At 27.5% G+C, this 24,169-nt stretch overlaps 1 long non-coding RNA gene across 1 annotated transcript; it reads right to left on the reverse strand.

Moving 5' to 3' along the window:
- Positions 1 to 16,923: 16,923 nt before the first annotated feature.
- Positions 16,924 to 20,389, reverse strand: LOC136078120 (uncharacterized). The gene is made up of 6 exons (XR_010637548.1): positions 20,276 to 20,389; positions 19,498 to 19,555; positions 18,484 to 18,582; positions 17,672 to 17,828; positions 17,301 to 17,363; positions 16,924 to 17,215 (listed from the first exon to the last, which is right to left on the reverse strand). It is a non-coding gene; the product is annotated as an uncharacterized LOC136078120 (long non-coding RNA).
- Positions 20,390 to 24,169: the final 3,780 nt, after the last annotated feature.

The following is a 24,169-nucleotide window of genomic DNA, read 5'->3' on the forward strand; positions in this document are numbered from 1 at the left end:
GAAACATACAGTAATCTGTTTTAACTTATTGTCATAATAACTATGCAAACATAGCTTGGTAACTTAACCAATAAAACTTGTGTGTGATTTACACCAATAAAATTGCTTAGTGATTTACACCAATTCAACTTGAGTGAAAATGAAGTGTGAGTTTGTAAGTTAAGTTAATAAAAAAATTCAAGCTTACTTTTATTAATGTAAGTTTTTACATTAATAAAAGTAAACTTGAATCTTTTTATCGGTCACAGTTGTACGATGCTTGCTTTATAAATTGCTCGGATCATTTTGTTCATGGTAAGCTTTTTTTATACGAAATTTAACCTTTCAATAAATACAAGCTTAATGTTTTTAATATTCTTTTCTTTTATGCATGAATGTAAAACTGATTGTCCTTTTCTTTTCGTTTCTTTTTTACTTGCGAAGTGATAAGAATAAATATATATTTGAGGATTAATAAATTAATTTTATAATTATTTTAGCAAACTTTTTAATTATTTCGGAATCAAACTTTAGTTATAAGAACGATACTTATAACTATCGAACGATAGTTATAAGTACCACTAAAGACCTATTTCAAGAACTTAACTTGTAATTTAATTTGTACATTTGGGTAGAGTGAAAATTTAGTTTGTTTATGTTTATGTTTGTAAACTTTATATAAAGCTTTCTTTTTTTATTATCTACTTATAAAAATATTAAAAATTTTAATTAAAAAATTAAATGCTTACTTAAAAAATTGCAAACTTGAATAGTTGTATAACAGTTTTTAATATACAGTTAAATATCAAAAACTGAAATAAATAACTTTTGAAATAATTTCAAAAATATTTTCTTTTGGCTCACTTATCCAAATGTTGAAAAACATTTAATATCTCAAGATAATTTGTTATAAAATATGCATAGTTCAAGAGTAATTTTAGCATACACATCAAACTGAAGGTACAAGGAGGTAGACATTTCTTACAATATTCATTAAATGATTTACTTTAAAACCTAAAAGTAGTATAACTCCTGCTTATGAAAATAATGAATCCGAAAGTTTAATTTTAATTATAACTTAAATCTTGAGATATTTTGAGTTTTAAAAGAGCTTTAAAAAGTATTATCTTTAATAGTTTATTTCCAATCCCCAATAGAGTATGTTGCTATTCTTCTGATTTTATTTTTTTATGACTGAATAACCACCAATTGTTGATTCATAAAAGCCAACTTAATTGTTGTTTTAGGTTTGTTTGTATAAATTTTTAGTAAGTAATTCATCGCTTGAAAAACCATAAAAAATTGGAATAAAACAGGTTTGATTTTTACAAGGAGCTACAAAATACTAGCTGGAGGGAGAACGAAGCCGGAAATCATTTAAAATTGTGGTACAGTTTTAGTAGCATGATTATTCCAGCGGCAATTCAAAATGGCGCCTTTGAGTTGAAAAAAAATTTTTTTTTAATATAGTTTGTAACCTTTAAAAGCTGTAATCGAAGTGGGTTACTCTCTTAAAAATTGTCTGGATAAGTTTTTAACAGCTGTTCAAACTATCTTGAAGAAATCGCAACAAAAATTTAATTGAAAACTGTGCTACTACTGAGAAAAATAACGTATATTTCATTCTCAATCCTATATTCCTATATTATATATATCCTATATTCAATCCCATTCCTATAATCCTATATTCAATCTCAAGCTATATTATAACTTTTTAATTATAAAAATAACGGCATATTCAACGTTGGTTTATAGTTACTGCTAAGCTTATCTGCATCTTATTGTTAAACATTGCGAATTGAAAACTTAAAAAATAAATATCCACTATGTTATCTAATCTATATTTTAAAATTCTAAACCCTAATATAATTTTTTTTTTTTTACAACAAATTACGTAAATTTAACGCTTTTAATTTTGGCGGATCTTGCAAGAACCGTTAAAATTATCACCATAGTGACAAGACTTCATATTCTTCTTTAAGTTTCCGCTTTCTTTATAATTATTATTTTTTTAACAAAATCTTTATTTGTAATTTTATTCTTATTTAAACAAATTTTTTATTTGCTTTTATTTCTTTGTATATGTTTTTATAAAGGTTGTGGCAATAGTTCTGTTGTTTGTTAGTTATTACATCAAACTTTGTTGCTTGTTATAAGCAAATCTTGCACACTTTATTTGTTACATCAACTTCAAGTTGATTTAATAAATTTATAATTGATTAACAAAAAAGGTGATTTTCAAGTTATAGTTGGTTTTTTGAGAATAAAGTCGGCTAGTCGGGTATTTGACACATTTCAGTCGGGTGAATTTTTAGTTTTGAGGACCTTTTTTTTTCATGGAACCGGTCGGTACGTTTTAAGAATTCATCCCCCCCCCCCCCATCATTTTATTTGAAGAATCGCCTCCTCATAGTGTATATATTCTAACATAATATGATAAGAGATGTACAGAAAATGATTCTATAAAGTGACTTATATACTTACATCGAGCTGTCAAAGCATTGCTAAAGTTTGCAAACCGTTATAAATTTAAACAGGGCTGATAACACAAGTTTCGAAGTAAATTTCGCATTTTACTTTTTAAAAATGGTCTTTTTGATAAATAGTATGGTTTTGGGCCGTACCCCGGTGGAATGCCATGTTAAACCATTATGGTTTAACATGGCACAAAAAAACTGAAATGCATTTGTAAAGAACTTTATAGTCAGATTATCAATTAATACTTGACGTATGTACACTCTGAAATTTAATATTTCACTTATGTTCGCAACTACTGTCCTATATCACTACTCCTTGTCTTTTCAAAAATATTTGAAAGGGTAATTTTTATTAGAATTTACGATTACATGTCATTAAATGCACTTTTATACAAAAATCAATTTGGATTTCAGAAATACTGCTCTACCGAACATGCTATAATTGAACTTGCCAATAAAAGATCTATCACCTTTAATAGAGGGGAACAAGTACTAAGAGTTTTTATCGGTCTCTCTAAGGCATTCGATACTGTTGATCACAGAATTTTACTTTCAAAGTTAAAGTATTACGACATTAAAGTCCTAATACGTAAGTGGGTTAAAAGTTACCATTTCAATAGAAAACAGTATGTTGTCCGGGAAGAGTCAGAAGCTCTTTATATTGAATGCAGAGTACCACAGGGATCAATCTTAGAACCTTTATTATTTCAAATATATGTTAATGATATTAATAAAGTTTCTCATAACATATCGTCAATTATGTATGCACACGATACAAATTTGTTCTACAACAGCTCCGATATAAAAATATTGTTCAAAATAATGAACACTGAACTTAAAAGCAGGGCCGACGATACGGGTTTCAAAGTGGAGGGGCACAATCTTCAATTTCTAAAAAAAGTCCCTTTTATCTTGAGTTTTCTAAAAAAAACGGTACTTTAGAAAAAAAGTAAAGGGTGGAAGACATTTGCCTCCCTTGCCCCCCCTCCTCCGGCGTTGTTGACCCTGGAAAGCTTTAACCAATGGTTTATAGCTAATAAATTATCATTAAATTGTGAAAAAAAAAGTTTTACTCTCTTCTATAAAATAAGACAATTAACTAATCTTCCGTTAAAGTTGCCAAAACTGTCAATCAATAAAAAAGAAATAAATCGAGTAAACAATTCAAAGTTTTTGGGAGTAATATTTGATAAGAACCTATCATGGAGAAAACATATTTGTCTCACTGAAAAAAAAAATCTCCTGTTATAAGTGTATCACACAAATCTAGGGCCTTTCTTGATCATAAATCGCGCAAAATGCTTTACTTAAGTCTTGTCCATTGTCATCTCTCCTACGCCAATATTAATTGGGGTAACACACACAAAACTAAATTAATAAAATTAAGATAATTTAAAGCAATTAACTATTTAAAGAGATTAGAAAACCCTTCCCCTGTAATGAAATACATGAATGTCTTAGGTATATAGATTATGTATAAATATAAGACTAACTTGCTGCCAAAAGGATTTTCTGATAATTTTACATCGGCTTTTTCACAAAAGTACAATCTTCGGTCAAATACCAACCGTAACTATCATTTGAGCAGAGTAAAATCACAAGCGTCAAAATTCTTAATTATTAGCCAAGTCCCGTCATTATGGAATCAATTGAAAAATAACAGTATGAAATTTGAAAAGCACTTTCTCTTTTAAACGACAAATGAAACTGTATCTCCTTAATTTCTGACATATATGTAAGGATGCTAGTATATGTGAGTGTGTGTTTATGTGCATATGTAAATATGTGTATGTATGCATATATGTATATGTGTGTATATATGTGTGTATATATATGTGTGTATGTATAAATGTGTGTGTACGTATACGTACACACACATATATACATACACTTATAACATACACATAATTATAACGCATACACATAATTATAAGCACATACACACACATACATATACATATATATATATATATATATATATATATATATATATATATATATATATATGCGTGTATGTGTATTTGTGTGTGTGTGTATGTGCTTATAATTATATGTTTATGTATTCCTATATCTTATATGTATTGCTTATATATACTTGATATGTTCATTTTAAATTTGATGAACTAAAGATTTTAACACTTTTTTTACAACGGAGTTTTTAAGGTATATTCTTCACGCAGTATTTTTCAGAAAAAATATCTTATTATAAACTTGTTAAGACCATGTTATAAGTTTATATATTATTATTAAAGGGACTCTATGAAAATATTGTGGTGACACCAGTCAGCTGTATCTTCTTTGAGCCCCTGTCTGTTTCATATATATGCTTTGTGTACCAATTTATCGGTATTATATTTAGAAACATACAGTTTTTAATCTCCAAGCTTCTTACATAGAAATTAATAAGCTTCTTTTACAAATATACTTATTAATAAATTGAGTATGATGTAAAAATGAAATTTTTTGAACTTAATATGAAAAGAAAGATTTTTTTTCATGACACATAAGTTTTACCTTTGCAAAAGGCACTTAGAAATATAAAGACTTGGAAGCAAGTTTGAAGTTTTTGAAGTCATCTTCGTACCTTTGTATGATTTTCAATTCTACTTCAGAAGTTTTTTCAATAGATGGCAGTAATTTGAATAAGGTAGGAGGACTGTAAATCTCAAAATGTCTTAATTTGTTCTCAATCACACTATGCGCAATGTCAATATTCTGTACTGAACTATGACAAGGTTTACTATACTTCTATTCAATGATTGGTATTCTGCTTTCATTTAAAAAATTTTTTTTGCCATAGACACAATTGAATTCTTATTCTGGGGAACACAAGAATCAGACCAAAAAATAATATGATTAATTGATATATTAGGACAGTCTTGAATAATTAACTTTAATAGTTTATACTGATAACTTTCAAGTTCATTTGCACCTCTACCAGCCATAGTATCTTTCCAAAGCGCACAATTTTTTTTTTGTTTTTTTGTTTTGTTCATTTAACAATATTCTCTGGTAAAAGTGTCGTTGGTACATAATATATGAAGAACACGGAAACTCGAAGAGGATCATAAGATCCTGTCACCGAGAACCGTTTAACAATACAAAAATTATAAACCAATTATTTCAAAAAATATAAAATAAAAAGTAAATACCGTTTAAGAAAACCTTCATATAAATAAAATAACCTCAATTATAAAATACCGTTTAACAAAACAATAAAAAATAAAATCAAATATTTTAAATTAGTAAATACCGTTGTTATGAAAACCGTCATACAAATAAAATACCGATTAAAAAAACAATAAAAAATAAAAACAAACATTTTAAATTACATTTAGAAACACTTATAAAAGAGAAACGAAATCAGAAGAACTCGAAAATATTTTCTATTGAGAAAATAACTTTTTTCAGTTTGTTTTTGAAAGAAGAAAAATTCTAACTTTGGGAAAAATCAAAATTTTTTAAAACTATTTGGTTCCACAAATAAGCTCCGCGATAAGATATAAGAGACCTTCCAAAATTTGTATGCGAAAAATGTTGATAAATAAAATTGTCATTTCTTAGATCATATTTGTTTTTGGGCTTTATTGCATATAAATTTTGAAAAGGTACCGTAAAATGGGGTGAATAGAAACAGTGGGGTGAATAGAAACAAAACTTCATTTTTATATATATAGTAACTGATTTCCTACATAACTATGGTCAAATAGTGGCAACTATTTTTTTTTTTAAGTTGGTACACTTTAGGCTAAAATGGAAATAATGGTTTGTTTGGGTGGCAGCACTGGTTCCTATTTGTTTGCCTTCTTGAATGTTGCACGTGATTCATGCTGTTTTTTCATCTACTTTGAACTTTCCAGGTAAGTCAGAATGTGTACTGTTCATAGAAGTAAATAGTTGTTAAAAACATAGATTAACTATCCATATAAAAGATTAAGGCTTACTTTAAGCTTTAACTTTAACAATATTATTTCAGAAATTATTCATATTGATTACGTTAGATTTTTAGAATTCGTGGGGTGAATAGAAACACATATTTTTTAGTGTTTCTATTCACCCCACAAAAAAAATTTAATACTAAATCACACTTATACAATATAAAATACATATTATGTGTTATATACTTATATACTTAACTGACACAGCTGTTTTATTTCAGAACCCTGTAAAATGCCAAGGAAGTACAAACACGTGGTTGGAGGTGGCTACTAAAAGCACGATCCAAAAACAATCGAAAAAGCAATTTCTGGCATACAGAATGAATTAAGCCTTCGAAAGTCTGCTGAAAAACATGGTTTGCATAATAGTGTTCTTTATCGACACTTGAAAAGAGGTCCAAATTTGAAGAAACATGGTGGTCAGACAGCATTATCTCTTGAAGAAGAACAGATGTTTCTTGATAGGCTTAAGATATGTGGCGAATGGGGTTATCTCATTGACACTACAGCTCTACGACTCCTTGTAAAAGACTTTTTAGACCGGACAGGGAAAGAAGTTAAGAGGTTTAAAGATACCCTCCCCGGCCGTGACTTTGTGGAATCATTTATAAAACGTCATAAGGAACAACTGGCCGTTAGAATGTGTCAGAATATTAAACGCTCGAGGGCTGGTGTAACACCAGAAACAATTAACAACTATTTTGATGAACTGACAAATGAATTAAAGGATGTGCCTTTATCTAATATTGTAAACTACGATGAGACGAATCTAAGTGATGACCCTGGTAAGCAAAAAGTCATTATACGTAGAGGGACAAAATATCCAGAAAGAGTCATAAACTCATCAAAGTCATCTACGTCTGTGATGTTTGCAGCCGCTGCTGATGGCACTATTTTACCACCTTACGTTGTGTATAAGGCTATGCACTTGTACCAAAGCTGGACAGAAGGTGGGCCAAAAAACGCCAGGTACAATCGAACAAAGTCTGGCTGGTTCGATTCCTTTTGCTTTGAAGATTAGGTACTGACAGTTGCTCTTCTGTACCTGAAAAACAAAACAGGTCAAAAAATTCTGATTGGGGACAATTTGTCTTCCCACTTATCAATGGAATCTGTGAAGTTGTGTAAAGACAATGATATCAGTTTTATTTTTCTCCCAGCTAACTCCACCCATCTCACACAACCTGTAGACGTAGCCTTTTTTTGCCCATTGAAATCAACATGGCGGCAGATTCTCGAAGAGTGGAAAAAGGGCCCAGGAAGAGCAGAAGCAACTGTTCCTAAGGACAAATTTCCCGCGTTATTGAAAAAGTTGTGCGATTCATTGAAGGAAGAAAATGTGATCAGCGGTTTTAAGAAGTGTGGTATAGCGCCTCTAAACAGGAACAAAGTGCTGTCTATGCTTCCAAAAATCATTGATGATGAGGAAAATCAAAATCCAGAAAACATTCAAAAGAACACTGAAGCTGTTGACAGGAGTTTCCAAAAGCTTCTTCAGAGTCTGTGTCATGATCAGACTCCTAAGATAAGGCAAAAAAGGACCAAAATAGATGTGAAACCTGGCAAAAGTATCGGTGTTGAGGACTTCGTCGTGTACGATGAGATTCCCCAAACTTCACGTTCTACTGGCCAAAACCCAGGTACCTCAGGTACTAAACAGGTTCAGCCAAAGAAAAGCCGAAAGCGTGTGGAGATATCATCAGAAGATGAAGAGGACTATTCCAATTTGTTTTCTTACCGAAGGGCACATTTTATGTAACTTCTTTTGTTAATGTACTCAAATAAATCATTATGTTGAGAAATAAATTTATTTGTATTCATTTATTGACCAAAAATCCATATTTGTCTGTTTCAATTCACCCTAAATTTGTTTCAATAGAAAAACATATGAAATTGAAGTACTGTTTCTATTCACCCCCATCTACGGGGTGAATAGAAACACCATGTTTTCATTAAAATGAAATAAGATAAAAAAAATGGAAATACCATAAAAAAATAGGTCTAACAGAGACATGTATTTGGGGAAAAAATGGTGTACCTAAAACAACTACAAATATGCAAAATTTTAAACCAAAGTTGAAAATTGTTTCTATTCACCCCGTTTTACGGTATTGGAGCTAAGTTTATCTTACATTTAAATATAAAGCAAAGAGTGTTAAAAACATTTAGTTGGTATATATTAAGAACACTCATTTTGAATAAAAGTGGTTTTGCATGAGTAAAACGATCTTTAAAATTTATTAATCGTGCTAGATGCTTCTGTTGCCGATAAAGAGGATCTAATTGACTTTTTTTAGCACTGCCCCATGCGATATTTGAATAACTTAGATGGCATTGAATAAGTAAGTAATAAAGTTGATTTAATGCGTGTCTATTTACAAAACTTCTCGCTTTATATAATACTCCAATATTTTTTGAAACTTTGTTGCGCAAGGTTTCAATATAATTTTTCCACGTAAGGTTTTCATCAATAAAAACACCAAGAAAAAGTATAACTTTTGATTGTTTTATTTGAATATTATCTATATATATTTGAGGCATATCATTTGGCAAAAGAAGTTTTTTGGATTTTGGATAAAATAGAGTCCATTTAGTTTTTTCTATGTTAATTGATAACTTATTAGACTTAAACCATTTTGAAATTTTAATTAGCTCTATGTTCATGTCATTAAATAGTGTTATGATATTATTGCTAGACAAAAAAATGTTTGTGTCATCAGCAAACATTACTGTTTTTAAATTTGAGGCATTATAAAGATCATTGATATAAATGAGAAAAAGAAGTGGTCCTAGTATAGACCCTTGGGGAACACCACATGTTATATCTAGTAAATTTGTTGTAGAGGATACATCAATTTGCACATACTGTTTACGATTGCTTAAATAGCTCTTAAGTAATTTTAGAAAATTACCACAGATTCCATAATTTTCTAGTTTTTTAATAAGAATCTCATGATTTATCGTATCGAAGGCTTTTGATAGATCTATGAACACTGCAAGAGTAAATTGTGATTTTTCAAACGAATCTGCAATATTTCTAGTCAGATGAAGCACTGCGTGTTCAGTGGAATTATGTTTTTTAAACCCATATTGGGTTGTATTTAGTATTTTATTTTTAGAAAGACGATCATAAATTTTATTGTAAAGGATCCTTTCATAAATCTTTGAAAAACCAGAAAGTACAGAAATTGGACGATAATTAGTTATATTTGATAATTCCCCCCCTTTAATTGATCAGGAAATATACCTTGTTTAATTAAACAACTAAAGACCTGAAAGAGTATAGTTTTTATGATCTCGTAAGAACTGATTATAACGTTACCATTTATTTGATCTGGGCCTATCGATTTATTGATTTTTAGCATTTTGTAAGCACATTCAAACTCTTTAATCGAAAGTTCAAAGTTATTAAGTATAGAAATTATCGGAAGATTAAGATCATTAATTGTGTTAGTTATAATTGGAATATTTTTTTCTAAATTTGGACCAATTGTTACAAAAAAATTATTTATTTGATTTGCTATATCTTTAGGATTATATAAGAAATCATAATTGTTTTTAATAAATTTTGGTAAGTTGCATGTTTTAATTTTTTGATTGCCAGTAATTTCATTTAAAATTTGCCATGTGCGTTTAGCATTATTCTTAAACTTCTCTAATAAGTTTGAATAGTATTTTTTTTTAAGTTTTTTTTTTTGACTTTTAAAAAGCTTTATATAATTTTTATAAATTTCCTTATTTTTATCTGTTTTTGACTTTAAATACTTTATATACAATTTTTGTTTAACTTTGAAAGATTTCCTGAGTTCTTTAGTAATCCATGGTGACTTTAAGCTTTTTTTGTTTAAGTTAACTTTGTATTGTGGAAAGTTTGCATCATAAACTTCATAGAATGCTCTAAAGAATGACTTATAAACCACATTTGCTTCCGACGAAAAATTTATATGTTTCCAATTTAGGAATTTGTTCATTAAATGATGCAATATTTACTTCACTGAAACAGCGTTTTAGGATAACTTGTTTTTTTATTTGTAATTGTTCAATATCAGTATTTATTGAAAAGAAGATAGGAAAATGATCTGAAACATCATTTTTAATTAACCCTTTTTAAAGAGATTCATTAAAAGAGTCTGTTGTCATAATATTATCTATTAAAGATACTGACTTTAAAGTTACTCTTGTTGGTTTATTAATAAGCGGAATTGCACCGTTTTCAAATAAATCATTATAAAAACTATTAATTTTGGAATTTACGCGATATTTTAATGCGTCTAAATTTATGTCACCAATAATGTAATTTAATTTCTTTTCTGTTGTACATTTTGTTATAATATCAGTAATTAAAAAGGACTCGAAACTATTTATTTCACCAGATGGTGGGCGATAACAGCAACTTATAAGTATATTTTTAGTTTTTTTGGCTAAAATTTCAATTGTTAAAACCTCTTTATCGACATCAGAAATACTCATGTCAGGCCTGTTTATAAATAGGCCTGACATGAGTATTTCTGATGTCGATAAAGAGGTTTTAACAATTGAAATTTTGAAAACCGCATTCCTTCACTTACATAAAAAAGTACTCCGCCGCCTCGTTTTTTTGTTTTACGTGATAAAGAAACAGGATTAAAACCTGGCAGTTGAAGATTCGAGTTAGATATAGCCTCATCAGAACTACACCAAGTTTCTGTTTGGCATATAACGTTAAAAATATTTAAAGTTTCCTCAATATTGTTCTTAAAATTTTCAAAATTTTTTAAACTTCTTATGTTAAAATGTATCACATTTAAGCGATTTCGCTCAAGAAATTCTTTTAGTTCATTGTTGTAAAAATAAAAACAATTGTTTAACAAAGGACCTGCTTTACTAAAATAAATTGAATCAGTTTTATTGTTTATTGTTTGAAAAAAGTCAAAAGAATTAAACTCAAAATTATTTGCATGTTTTGAGTCCATTTTTTAGTTTTTTAGAAATAAAAGAATTTCGGTAAGAATTTAAGCTAAAGATAAATGTAAATGTTACATTCATTTAAAAATATCAAGTTAATAATTTGAAGAATAAAAAAATTTAAAAATATCCCATAAAATATTAAGTATAAAAAAATAAAATATTAATTTATACTTGGCGATTTTTAGCGTCAATTTTCTTTTCTGCCCATTCACGAATGATAAGTTTGTCGTAGGAGATAAACGCATACTTTCCTTGTTTTCTTTCTCTTAACATTTTATCTCTTAAATCTTTTCGTATTTGAACAGTTTCGTAACAGAAATCCTCGTTGATATAAATGTTCATTCCTTTAAGTCTTACAGATCTCTTCATTATATCAATCTTATCTTTATAATTTAGGAGTTTTAAAATTATCGTTCTATTTTTTTTAGCATCTCTTGGTCCGGTTCTATGTGCTCGTTCAATTTTAACATTTTTGATTTCAAGCGTCTCCTCAAATAGTTTTAAAACTTTTAACTCACTTTCTTCCCAGCTTTCGTGTTCACTTTCTTTTATTCCAGTTATCCTTAGGTTATCAACTTCTCGATCGATCTTCTATTTCCCTTAACTTGTTGTTTATTTTATTTACAGCGCTTGTACCTTTCATCTGACTACTTACTTTCTTTGTTTGCTCTTTTACTTTTTCAAATTTTGATGCGACTATTTCATCGTTTACATGAATAAATTTTTTAATATCATTTAACTCGTTTTCTAAGGACGATATCTTTTGATTAGATAGCTCCAAAACTTTTGTTATACTAACAATTTTTGTTGAACTGTTTAAATCTTTCGGTAATAATTTTTAAATTAGCAGTCGTAATTGCAGTAAAACTTTTTTCTAATTTATTTAATAGCTTATGACTTTCTTCAACTATTGTGATTTTTTGTTTTTCCAAAAGTATGTTTTTCCAAAAGTAAGTAATTAATTGTTCTATATTTTCCATTGTAAGATCCATTTTTAAATTTATTTATTTATTTTTTTATAAATTTTTTCTATTTATTTGCAAGAAGATAAAACACGTCCGATCGCTTGCGTATATTGCGTAACAAAAAGTTTTGTTATTTAATGAACAGTGGGCTTTGAAATTATAGCAATTTAATTTTCTATTATAATAGAATCCAGAAAGATTTGCAATTGAAGGAGGGGAAAAACTTTTTTTAAATCAAAAGTTATAACTGCGGTGGTTTTGTAATCTCCATTTGCAACTTTAGTTAGGTCACATTTTCTTTCTTGTTTAGTCAATAGCTTACTCTCTATGCTATTTTTTGATCATCTTCTTTGTTTTTATACTCTTGACATAAATCACACAAACCTTTCTTTGGTTTATGAAATGCCAAATTAAACTCTGTATTAAAAGTTGAATAATAAACATCTAATTTTACATTGAATTCCAGGTAAGCTTGTGTAAACAAACTGTACATTTTAATTGTACTCAATGACGACTCGAAATATTTTTTAGTATTCTGTCTGCAATAGTGTGAATCAACTGTTGGAAAACTATTTATATGTTCTCTGATCTAATCTAAGACTTGAAGCTTTTCTACAAACCATAATAAAAATAGAAAAACTAATGTCAAAACTATAATTTAAAATATTATAAAAAAACAATGCATAAATACAGTTGATGTAAAAGATAAATAAAAGGTAATGATAATAAAAGAAATTTCAAGAATTTATATATAATGTAAAAATAATTATCTCTTTAAAATTATTCGAGCACAAGAAGTATTGTAATGAAATTTTTGTAAACAAGTATTTTATAATTACTTTTCATTGTTAGGAGAAATGATAGTAGAAGAAAAAGATGAATTGGTAGGGTCTTCCGCTACATGGCCAGGAGTTTCTTCTTCCATTTGGTGGTTAGGCTCCAATACTATTGGTACCGGATTATCAGCATCAGAAGCTGAACATTTCAATATTAAAAAATAAATGTATTACTTTTTATTTAAAAAAACATCTTAAAAGGTAGACAAGTAACGTAACTAAATCTAAAGTCAGGTGACTTTAGATTTAGTTACGTATTACTTGTTACGTAACTAAATCTAAAGTCACGTGAGCAAATACAATGCTGCTATTGGTCTACGCTAAGTACAACTAATGTTCGTCGAGCGCCTCGCTTAAAAAATTCATTTATGACAAATGATCTACTGAACGATAGTGGAAAAAAACTTAATTGAGCTATCGGATAATTTTTCTTAAAATAATTCCACACAAAAAAAAGACAACTTGCATATATAAGTTACTTTTTTCAAAAATGTCGAATACGACACTTGTATTCCGAGCTGACGATTTATTTGCCGTTTTATAATGTTACTCCGTCTTTTGTTTATAACCTGTTAAAAATTGGCAGATTAGTCTACTTTAGTGGCCGAAGTGGTTAGCTCGCTGCGCTTCTAATGTATAATGCAATGGTTCAAATCCTGTTGCTTGCACATTTAGTATTATTTTTAAAAATCGTTTTCTATTTTCTAAAATACAAAATAAAACATTGTTTAAGTTCTATTGATGTTATATAGATAACATATATAAAGATATTATATACTATAACAAAAAAAGGGAGAGAGATTTTAAAAAATTTCTATAAACATCAAAACAGCGGAATAAATATTTTGCACATATGTCACAATAGGGATTATGTTATTAAAGTGCTTTAGTAATTAGTTAAGTTTGCGTGTTTGACACACATTAAAGAAACTCGTTAAAAAGTTTTAGGTTCAAACTTTTATTTTCTTCATAATTAATTAACGGGGCGAGGGTCCTAATAAGCTGCGAATGGTAAAAAATGAAAACTTACCATGACCCGTATTATACGTTCATGGTAAGTTTATTCCACATTTTTTTAATTCTAGTTTCAAATTTTTTTCAATACTTTTATACCGATGATAATTAATCTACACATTCAAGCGGGCATTCTAAATATTATTTAAAGTACCTGCTTCAGGTACTAATACCCAAACCGCTGTTTACTAACGGTTCGCGCAACGACTACCAAAGCGTTCAAAGTTAATTATAATAAAAATTATTATTTTTATTCATAACTTTAAAAGGTAAACAGCATATACAGTTTTTTTTACCACTAACGAAAAAACATCGATGTAATAAATAAATATAGAAATAATCGGTGTAGAATAGACTTACCAAGACCCGTACTTTACGGGTCCGGCCAAGTAGTACTATATATAATGATTAATTCTATTAATTATGCAATTTTTTTAATCATGATTCGAATTCGGTATTTGAACTATTTAGCCAAATACCGAATAGTAAAATGTAGTACGAATATACCGAATGCCGAATATTTGCCGAATATTCCTGGGATTTCTAATTAAAACACTCCTCAATTATTTTTCTTTACAGTTTTAATTTTTTTGTAATAGGCTTTTCAATCCATACTCAAAAAGAGCTTTTTTAATTTTCAATTTGCTTTAAATTTTATTGATCTTATGCAAATAAAAAGATATTACGTCACAAAATAATAGGTGCTTTTCTTAACAGACTATTTTTAGTAAAATTATAGTTTCAAGAAGGAATAACTTTAAAATGCTCATAACGCATGCCAGATTTAACTGTAACTGACTTTTTTTTAAGCATGGGGGCAGGAGTTGTGGTATTTAAAAGAACGTCTTTACATAATTAAACTGGAATGCGTTGTAGTCATTAACTTCAGTAGTCCATTTACTTAAACATTAAGTCCATAAATTTTGTGAAACAAGAAGCAAAAATACAGTAAGTCCTATTAAGTAGCAAATAAGAAGTGAGTGACGTGAAGGAGCTAATAGTTCGCTTATTATCAAAACATTTCAACACTTATTTTTAAAACGGATCAGTAACGTGTCTAAACCTGTTTAATTAATTTCCAACATTTTTTTTAGATGGAGATACTACTTTTTCGCTTAGCACGACAGTACTCTTCCAATGGCTAATTGTGTTATTCGTTTAACTTTATATTCTTCCTATGACTAGGCATATTCAGATAATTATGAACCATAGTAATGATAGAATTATTTTTTCCTTCTTTAGATAGAGACTGATATATAATCTTGTCTTATAAACAACCTTGTCTTTTAAAAAACCTTGTCTTATAAATAACCTTGTCTTATAAATAGTATTGAAATCAACCAAGCTAAAACGATTTTTCTTACTCGAACAACATTTTGATCACATTTATTAATAGTTTCATAATCACTGTCAACTTCTTTTTCTGTTAATAGATAAATGTTAAGGTTCATGTATTTTATAATCATCATCGTGTTTGAGATTTTTTTATCATCATTGTGTTCTCAACGCCGTTAATGCATGTACTAGAAAATACACGAATTTTGCGTTTTTATAAAAAGCTTATGTTTCACTGCATTTTTTTAGCCCGAATAATTTATTTTTTTTAAATTTTTTTTCTTTCTCCTAGCGCTTTAGCTTGTCTAAAATCAAACACAGTTAAATTTTTTTTAAATTACTTAAGTTTAGATATAAAATTTTGCTTTATAGTTGATGAACCATATTTTGGTATAAAATGGTGCTGCTCTCAATGAAGATAAAACATGAAATTGAGAAAACAACTTTTTCAAACAAGTTTTAAGTTATATGTTTAATTTCTAACCAGTCATATGTCTGCAAACGTATTAAAGGTCGCAAAAAATTAGTTATTTCAAGTTTAAAATCTGTTTTTTCCATTTTATATAAAAGTTTTTATTAATATGAGTGTGAAGAACACACAAATTGACATACGACTAGTTAGACTTTTAAAGTTAAACGTTTTAAGGTTTATTTAAAAGTCTAAGCTCAAAATTTAAACATTACTGTGATGTGAACCACCCCAATTTTATAATGCCACAAAACTATTTAACTAAAATTCCGGTCTTTAAATTACCATAGATTAATATATATATATTTTGTTTGAATGTATATACATACTTTATTTTTTTTGTAGAAAATATGTATACATATTTCTTACTCCATTGCAAAAGATATGTTGAGTTTTAAACAATATATATAGATATTGTTTAAACTTAACGTATCTTATAAAACTTAACTTATATTGTTTATAAACAAATGTTGCAGACCGGAAAAAAAATATGTTTGTTATCACCGAGAACAAACAAGACAAAAAAGTTTGAGAACTTGCATTAACAGCGTTGAGTTGGAGATTCTTTTACAGCGAAAGAATCATTTAAGTATCCCAGTAGGCACAGCGACGTGACAAAAACGTGAATTTCACGTTATTTTGGCACGTGACAATTAGGTGACTTTTTGGTCCCCATGAAATGACCAATTCACGTGATTTATGGACGTGTTTTTCACGTTACTTTTGGCACGTGATATTTAGGTGACTTATTGGTCCTCATGAAATGACCAATTCACGTGATTTATGGACGTGTTTTTCACGTTACTTTTGGCACGTGATATTTAGGTGACTTTTTGGTCCCCTAAAACTGTCCAAAAGACGTGCTTTTTACGTTAATTTTGGCACGTAATATTTAAGCAATAACTATGCTTTATAATTACAATTATAAGTGTTTGGATTCGTGTAAAGAAAAAAAACTCATCGTCGAGGAAATATTTAATACTTATTAAAATACATGGTTTTATTAGTCAGTATATTAGTTCTTGACATAAAAATTTTTAATTTGTAATAAAAGCTGCACTTTTGTTAAAATATCCTCCTTATATCCAATAAGTAATAAGTACGAAGTCGTAGATCTGCAACTTACGAAGAGCACGCTTCAAACTTATATATCTATTCTCCAATAAAAGCACGCTTCAAACATAATCTAACGAATCAGTCGATATTTTCTTCTATAAGAGCACGCATCAAACTTTATCTAATGAATCAGATTTAGCTGAAAAGAAACGAATAAAATCTTAAATAATAATATGATTATTTAATAATTATCTTAAATCACAAACTTTTAAAACAAATCTTACTTTGAGAGTTGCTAACTACTTTTGGCAACAAGATTTTCTAGTGTGTTATTTGTTTTCTTTTATCTAAATCATTAAATAATTTTAAGAAAACAATACTACATACAGTGTAAAAAAATAAAAGTCATTTGCCTTCTAATTTTATACTCTGATTGCTAAAAAAGTAAATAAGTATTTAATAAAAAAAGATGTAACAAAAAAGTCGACAGATGATTAAAAAAAAAAGAAGTACATAATAAAAAATACAAGTTTAAAAAAATATTTTTTATCTATATATATCTATATCTAATATCTATCTATAGATTTATCTATATCTATATATCTATATAAAGTTAATAACTGATAGGCGTGATTAGAAAAAGACCTGTACTCACCTTATGTGATAACATCTGTGTACTGTGATAACATGATAACTTGTTTTCTTCGTTTTCCATCTTCTTATATTTGCATCTGTTTCTGCATTAACTTGTTCATACATTAACTCACTAGATGCAAAGGTGACAGCCCACAAAGTTGCTTTAAATGAGTAATCTACAAAGTTTTGAACAGCATTAAATGTCATTTTAGAATGCACACAAAAATTAAAACAATTTATATAAATGTAATAGTTATCACATAACCACAAAGCATTATAGTGGGGATTTTATATCATGATTTTCCTTATTCATGGTCAGATTTTCACCATGAGGCACCTTTTGCTGTGGAAACATTCACCACGGCTAAGGAGCCTCATCTACCCCTAATTATATATAATATATTAAGTATAAAACTAAAAATATGTATAATAAAGTATTGTCAAATTAGGTCACCAATAAATACCGAGTGCTGAAAATTCAACTCAGAATCAAGTTGCATTCTCCAACAAGATATAAATTAAATCAAATTCTTACTACAGAGTGCGATCACAAAAGAAGACAAAGAGAGGGAAAAGTGAAATTTAAAGTCAAACTTTAAAAGTTAAAAGGTTATTGGGTCTTACTACAGAATGATATTCCTAGGCAATAACATAACAATACCATTGGGTCTTCCTAGTCAATAATATTTTATGCAGAACTTATCATTTGTCATGTAGCCTAATAAATTTAATATTAAATAAGTTATAATAACTTATTTATTATCAAATTAATTACATTGAAAAATTTGAAAGTCTAAAATAATATACAATATGGTAGAAAAAAAAGTATACCTCGTAGTAGGGTTTGATCTTTTGCGTATTGCAATATGATAATTATCTGCCATAACGTTACATAATTTTGAACTAAGCTTTATAATATATTTATTAAACCTAAATTGATAAAACTTAGTTATAAGATAATATGTTTGGATAAAATATTATGTATGTGACATTTTATTTTTGTCAAAAATGCATTGCGAAGTTATAAGATATCTTACGCCCTACTTTTTAAATTAATTATTATAAAATTACAATGCAAAATAATTACGTTATTGTAAAAGTAAAATAAAAAGTAATTACAATAATGAATATATAAATTACATATTTCATGTAATCATTATATTTAAAATATCCGGAAAAAAGTTACGGAAAATATCCTGAAAAAATTCAGAATATTTCCACCCTCATTTTTCCCTTAATTTTGCATTCAGCCAAGTCGTTTCTCAATTTTTAAAAACTTTTCTTAATTTTTGTATGAATGATGACTAAAACAACATTAAAACAAATAGATGAATAATATATACTTGTTATATGTTGTAATATAAGTTGTATGTATGGAACTTGTAATATAAGTTGTATGTATGGAAAACTTTTCGGATATTTGGAAAAAGATAAATTTCAGAAAAATATCTGGTATTCCGGGAATATCCCGAATAAGATAATCCCTGAAACTAAATTATAAAAAAATAGTAAATAAAGAATATCTTTCCAAGTTTCTAATCACAGGTTTTTATTATGAATAAAAAAAGTTCCAAAATACACAATATTTTGGCAACATAACATTCACGTTTTAATCAAGTAAAATTGTCACCGGGACAAGGTCACCTAAAATATACATGATTAAAACATGAAGAAGGAAACGGGGTAAGAGCAGGCATCAAACTTTATCTAATGAATAAGTCAATATTTTCTCCAATAATAGCTCACAACACCAAATTTAGCTCAAAAGAAACAAATAAAAACTTAAATAATAATATTAATATTAAATAATCATCTTAAATCACAAATTTTTAAGACAAATCTTACATGGTGAGTCACCAACTGTTTTTGCAACAAGATTTTCTGGTGCTGCTATTTCTTTGATCTAAATCATTAAACAATTTTTAAAAAAGCAATGCTATACTTGAGAGAAACTTGCTTTACATATTGGAAGGTCGTCAACATTGAAAGATAAGTAAAATGCAGTTTCAAATACAATAGCATCATAATTATCTTTTTGTGGGGAAAACATCGAACAAATCCGCGTTAATAACCTGTTTTATATTGTACATAATAACAATAGTAATAAAAGTCATATAATATATATAATAATAATTTCATATAGCTCGAATATATATATATTAATCATATAATATTCAAATAATATAAAAAAAAGAAATAAATAAGTATTAACCATTTTTAACAAGTAAAGCACGAGATCAAGATGTCATATATTATAAAAAGATAAAGTATTTAATAATAATATATACATATATCGATAATAAATAACATAACACATTTATTTATTGATATTATCTTGGATAAATTCTTTAACCTTGTTGATAAAAACCAAATAAAGAAAGAAAACCTATTTTGGGTTTTTATCTAAACGACTCTTGAGAAATAATGCAGAAGTTCCAGAGACATTATTATTGCTCAAGAATCAAGAATAAGTTCTGCTAGAACTTATAATTTGTCCATGTAGCTTACTTAATTTGATATTAAATTCGTTATAACATAACTTATTTCGTACTAAATTAAGTAAGCAAAATGGACAAATTCGCCAGTCTTAAATATCATATCATAAAGTAGAAAAAAAGCATACCTTGTATTTGAGTTTAATCTTATTTGTGTGGCAAATAGGGACGGCAAATAGGGTACTAATTTATTTAACTTAATTTGATATAATTTAGATATTAGATATTACAACTTATATATATTTTTCTTTTTAGTTCTGTTTTAAATGCATTGCGTTAAAAGATATTATATAGACCAATTTTTTTTTTTTTAATTATGATAATACTACAATAAAAATTAATTATATTATCATAGAAGTAAATAATTATAACTAATATAATGAATACAAAAACTATACTATAAAAAAATAATTAATATAATAAAAAATATTATTTCAAATTTTTTATGCCAGTTTTTTTTGAGAATTAAAAAAGTTCCGAAAGACGAGATATTTTGGCACGTAACTTTCACGTGACTTTTACGTAAAATAGTAACCTGGACGAAGTCACCTAAAATACACGTGATTGAAACGTGAATAAAACGTTGCGTGCCTACTGGGATGGAACTCACTTCCTGACCACATAGTGAACTCGCCCTCGCTGTCAGCATTTAAATCGAATTTTAAAAAAAGTGATTTAAATTGTCACGCAGTTTACTAACTTGGTTTTTTCACATTTGCTTATATTGAATTTTTTTTTTTTTTTTTTGTGCTATATAAGAGTAATTTAGTAATTACCTGTCTCACCATTTTGTATTTGTACATTTTTCAAATACAAATAAATAAATAAATGTTGTGTTAGCAATAAGTATTTGATTAATAATAATACAGTTATGATCATTAAGTATTCTTCTTCTTCTTATTATTATTATGTATTCACCTTGAAAAAATTTATTTATTTATAATAAAATGTAAATATACGACTGGGGCAAAAAGAAGACAAATTTAGTCTTATCGTAAAACCCTTTAAAGTATATATAAGTATATATAAATAAAATTTAAATGCAATAAATAGTTTATGACCGCACCATTAAATTTACCGCCTGATATTTCAAAATCAAAGTCATTGTCACTACCTTCACCTTTATCTCACTGCTAAGGATTACTAGTCATAGGTTAGTTTAATATCCATTAGATATGATACAGTATATAAAATGCAACTATATAAGTAATGTTTGTAAAGCAAGCATACGCTTTAGATTTACTTTATCCTAATTTGGAATTTCTTTTCTTCTGTGTTGTGGTCAAACTTGTCTTATTCAAATGTAAAACACAATCATTTATTAATTAAATTTTAAGTTAAAAACATTTTAATATACATGATTTGGAAATAATAAAAAATCGAGAAGTTTTTCATAAAATGTTTAAACGGCAAAATAAATAATTTACATTAAAAGGGTGTTTTCCAGATCTCGACATATATGTCATTGCTACGAACCGTCGTAATTTTAAAATCTGATTAAATATCTAGCGCATCCGTATCTATATATTCTTCTTCTCAACAAACGTGTACAACTATACAACTTATAAAAAAACTAATATAACAAGCAATAAAAGCGACACCAGCCAAGAAAAGCCTTCATTGTATGCCGTTCCGCGGTGCTCCACAATATCAGAGCCGACAACTCCGGGGGGCCGGGTATCCCCACTTTCTTTTAAAAATTAACGATTGTGCCCTCCCCCCTCCCCGTGTCGTCGGCCCTGAATAATACCGTTAGGACTTCTTAGACTGAACAGAACTGCTGAGAAAAGAAGTTAAAGCATTATACCCAAAGGTGCACGACGTGTTTTAGTCGAATAAAAACATGCCTATTAAGATGTCTAGAACACGTCTTGTTTCCCACTGGGAATGTAATATATTTGATCGGATATACTGTATATCCCCGGATATTAAATTGAGAGTCCGGTTCACCTGGGCACTGTTTATTTAGTTTTTTCGCAGCTAACTTGCCGCCGAAATAGATCAATTTTCAAAATATTGAGATTAAATTCATAATTTAATATAATTTGGAAAGCGCTCAAAAATCCTAAGAGATAACAATCTTTTTTGATTATCTAAAATTATTCCTTTATATTCATCAGCTGCTCAACTATTTTAATGTGCTCTCTGAGTTTTTTTTCTTAATAATCATTGCTTTTAATTTGATGTGTTTAACTCAAAACACGGTGGTTCTCATTAATGATCAATGATTACTTGATGCATGATGGTCAACATCATTTAATGAATTATGATTATATCATGCTCTTTTGTAGTCGTTATATATATATATATATATATATATATATATAAATATATATATATATATATATATATATATATATATATATATATATATATATATATTATTAAATATATTTTTTGATAGTATATTTTGATATTATGTATTATTATATATTATAAATTGTGTAGAACAAAACAAAGTGTTTTATAAGTTAGATGACCAAACTAATTTTTTATAGAGACCAACTTTAATTTATTTAAAAGAGTGCTAAAACTTTATCTACATTAAAATCAAAGTTTTTCTTTTCTACATATGTAGGAACTTAATAACTTAATAACTAAATTAACTTTAGTGTTGGTGTCTTATATAATCTTTGTCTTATATATCTTTTATCTATTATTATTTATTTATTTTCTTTATATATTTTTTGTCTTATATCTTTGTATAATTAAAAAAAAATGCACTAATGTTTATATTATCAAAGTTATTGTTCATTGATAACTTAAAACACATAATTTACTAAAGTTAAAATTTAATTAAATTAATGATGTTATTTTTTTTAATATTTAAAAAAAAAGGGTCTGGTAAAAATAGTGATCTTAAGCTGAAATTTTAGTTTGAGTATTTAGTCAAAATCAAGTTATTAAGGTTTTAACGTTTTATTGATAACACAGGTTTTAAAACACATTTTTAATTATTATAGTTTTAAAAAAATAAAAAAAAGGTAATGCAGTTTTTATTTTTATTGTATAGATTTCTTCTTAAAAAAAAAATTAAAATTTTTGATAATTAAAGTTTTATTTAATACTATTTTGTTGTTTATTTTTATCTGATTGGAGCAAAATAGTTAAATAATTCCTTTAGACCATTATACTAAAATATCTTAGTAATATACCAGAAGTAATGTGGCATTTAATCATGGTATTCCAAAGCAAATAAGGCTAGTTACTCTTAATAGGCCAAAAAAACTTACTACAAAGGCCAGGAAATTGCTGCAAGTACACATGAATACTATTTATCCAAGAGCTATAAAGTGTTGCACCCATATGTGATTTCAATGACATTACATGTTCTTTATATATTATGCTTAATGTGCATACTCTTTTGCATTGTCAAAAGCATGATATTCTAAGGATGCTTAAATTATCTTTAAGAACATAAGCCTGTTTAAAGCTTTCTACATAGCTTAGACTGCACAAACCATTTATAAACTAAAACAGACAGAAAATTATTGTTCTTTTTAGTGTTTTAATAATAATTATTTAATTATTTTATTTAATTAAGTGTTTGTTACTACTTTTTTATGCTTTTATCTTTATTATTTTTATTACCAAAATTATGTGCTCTTGATCTAAATTTATTTTTGAATATATTTTGGGTTTTTTTTTGTGTGGAAATGCTTGCTTATGCTCAGAAAAATACAAATAATTGCTTCTGCTCCTCTAATAACACTAACTAACATACTAAATTTTATAATTTGTTTTTATGATTAAAATTTTCTACTTCTGCATTAATATTAATCCCCCAAAGTCTGCTTTTGCTCCTAACACATTGATATTTTTTTTCTAAAAAAAAATGCATATTTCTGAGCCTAAATCTAAAAGCCTAAAAAATGATGCTACAATGACCAAAATTACAATCTATAGATCTTTGAATTATTGTTATTGTTGTTTTATATAATTATTTTATAGTTAAAAAAAATAATACTAATTATAATAATGATGATAAAAGTAATCTAAATAGTAATAATAATATTAATAAT

The sequence above is a fragment of the Hydra vulgaris genome, chromosome 03 (assembly GCF_038396675.1).
Source record: "Hydra vulgaris chromosome 03, alternate assembly HydraT2T_AEP".
Classification (NCBI taxonomy): Eukaryota; Metazoa; Cnidaria; class Hydrozoa; order Anthoathecata; family Hydridae; genus Hydra; species Hydra vulgaris.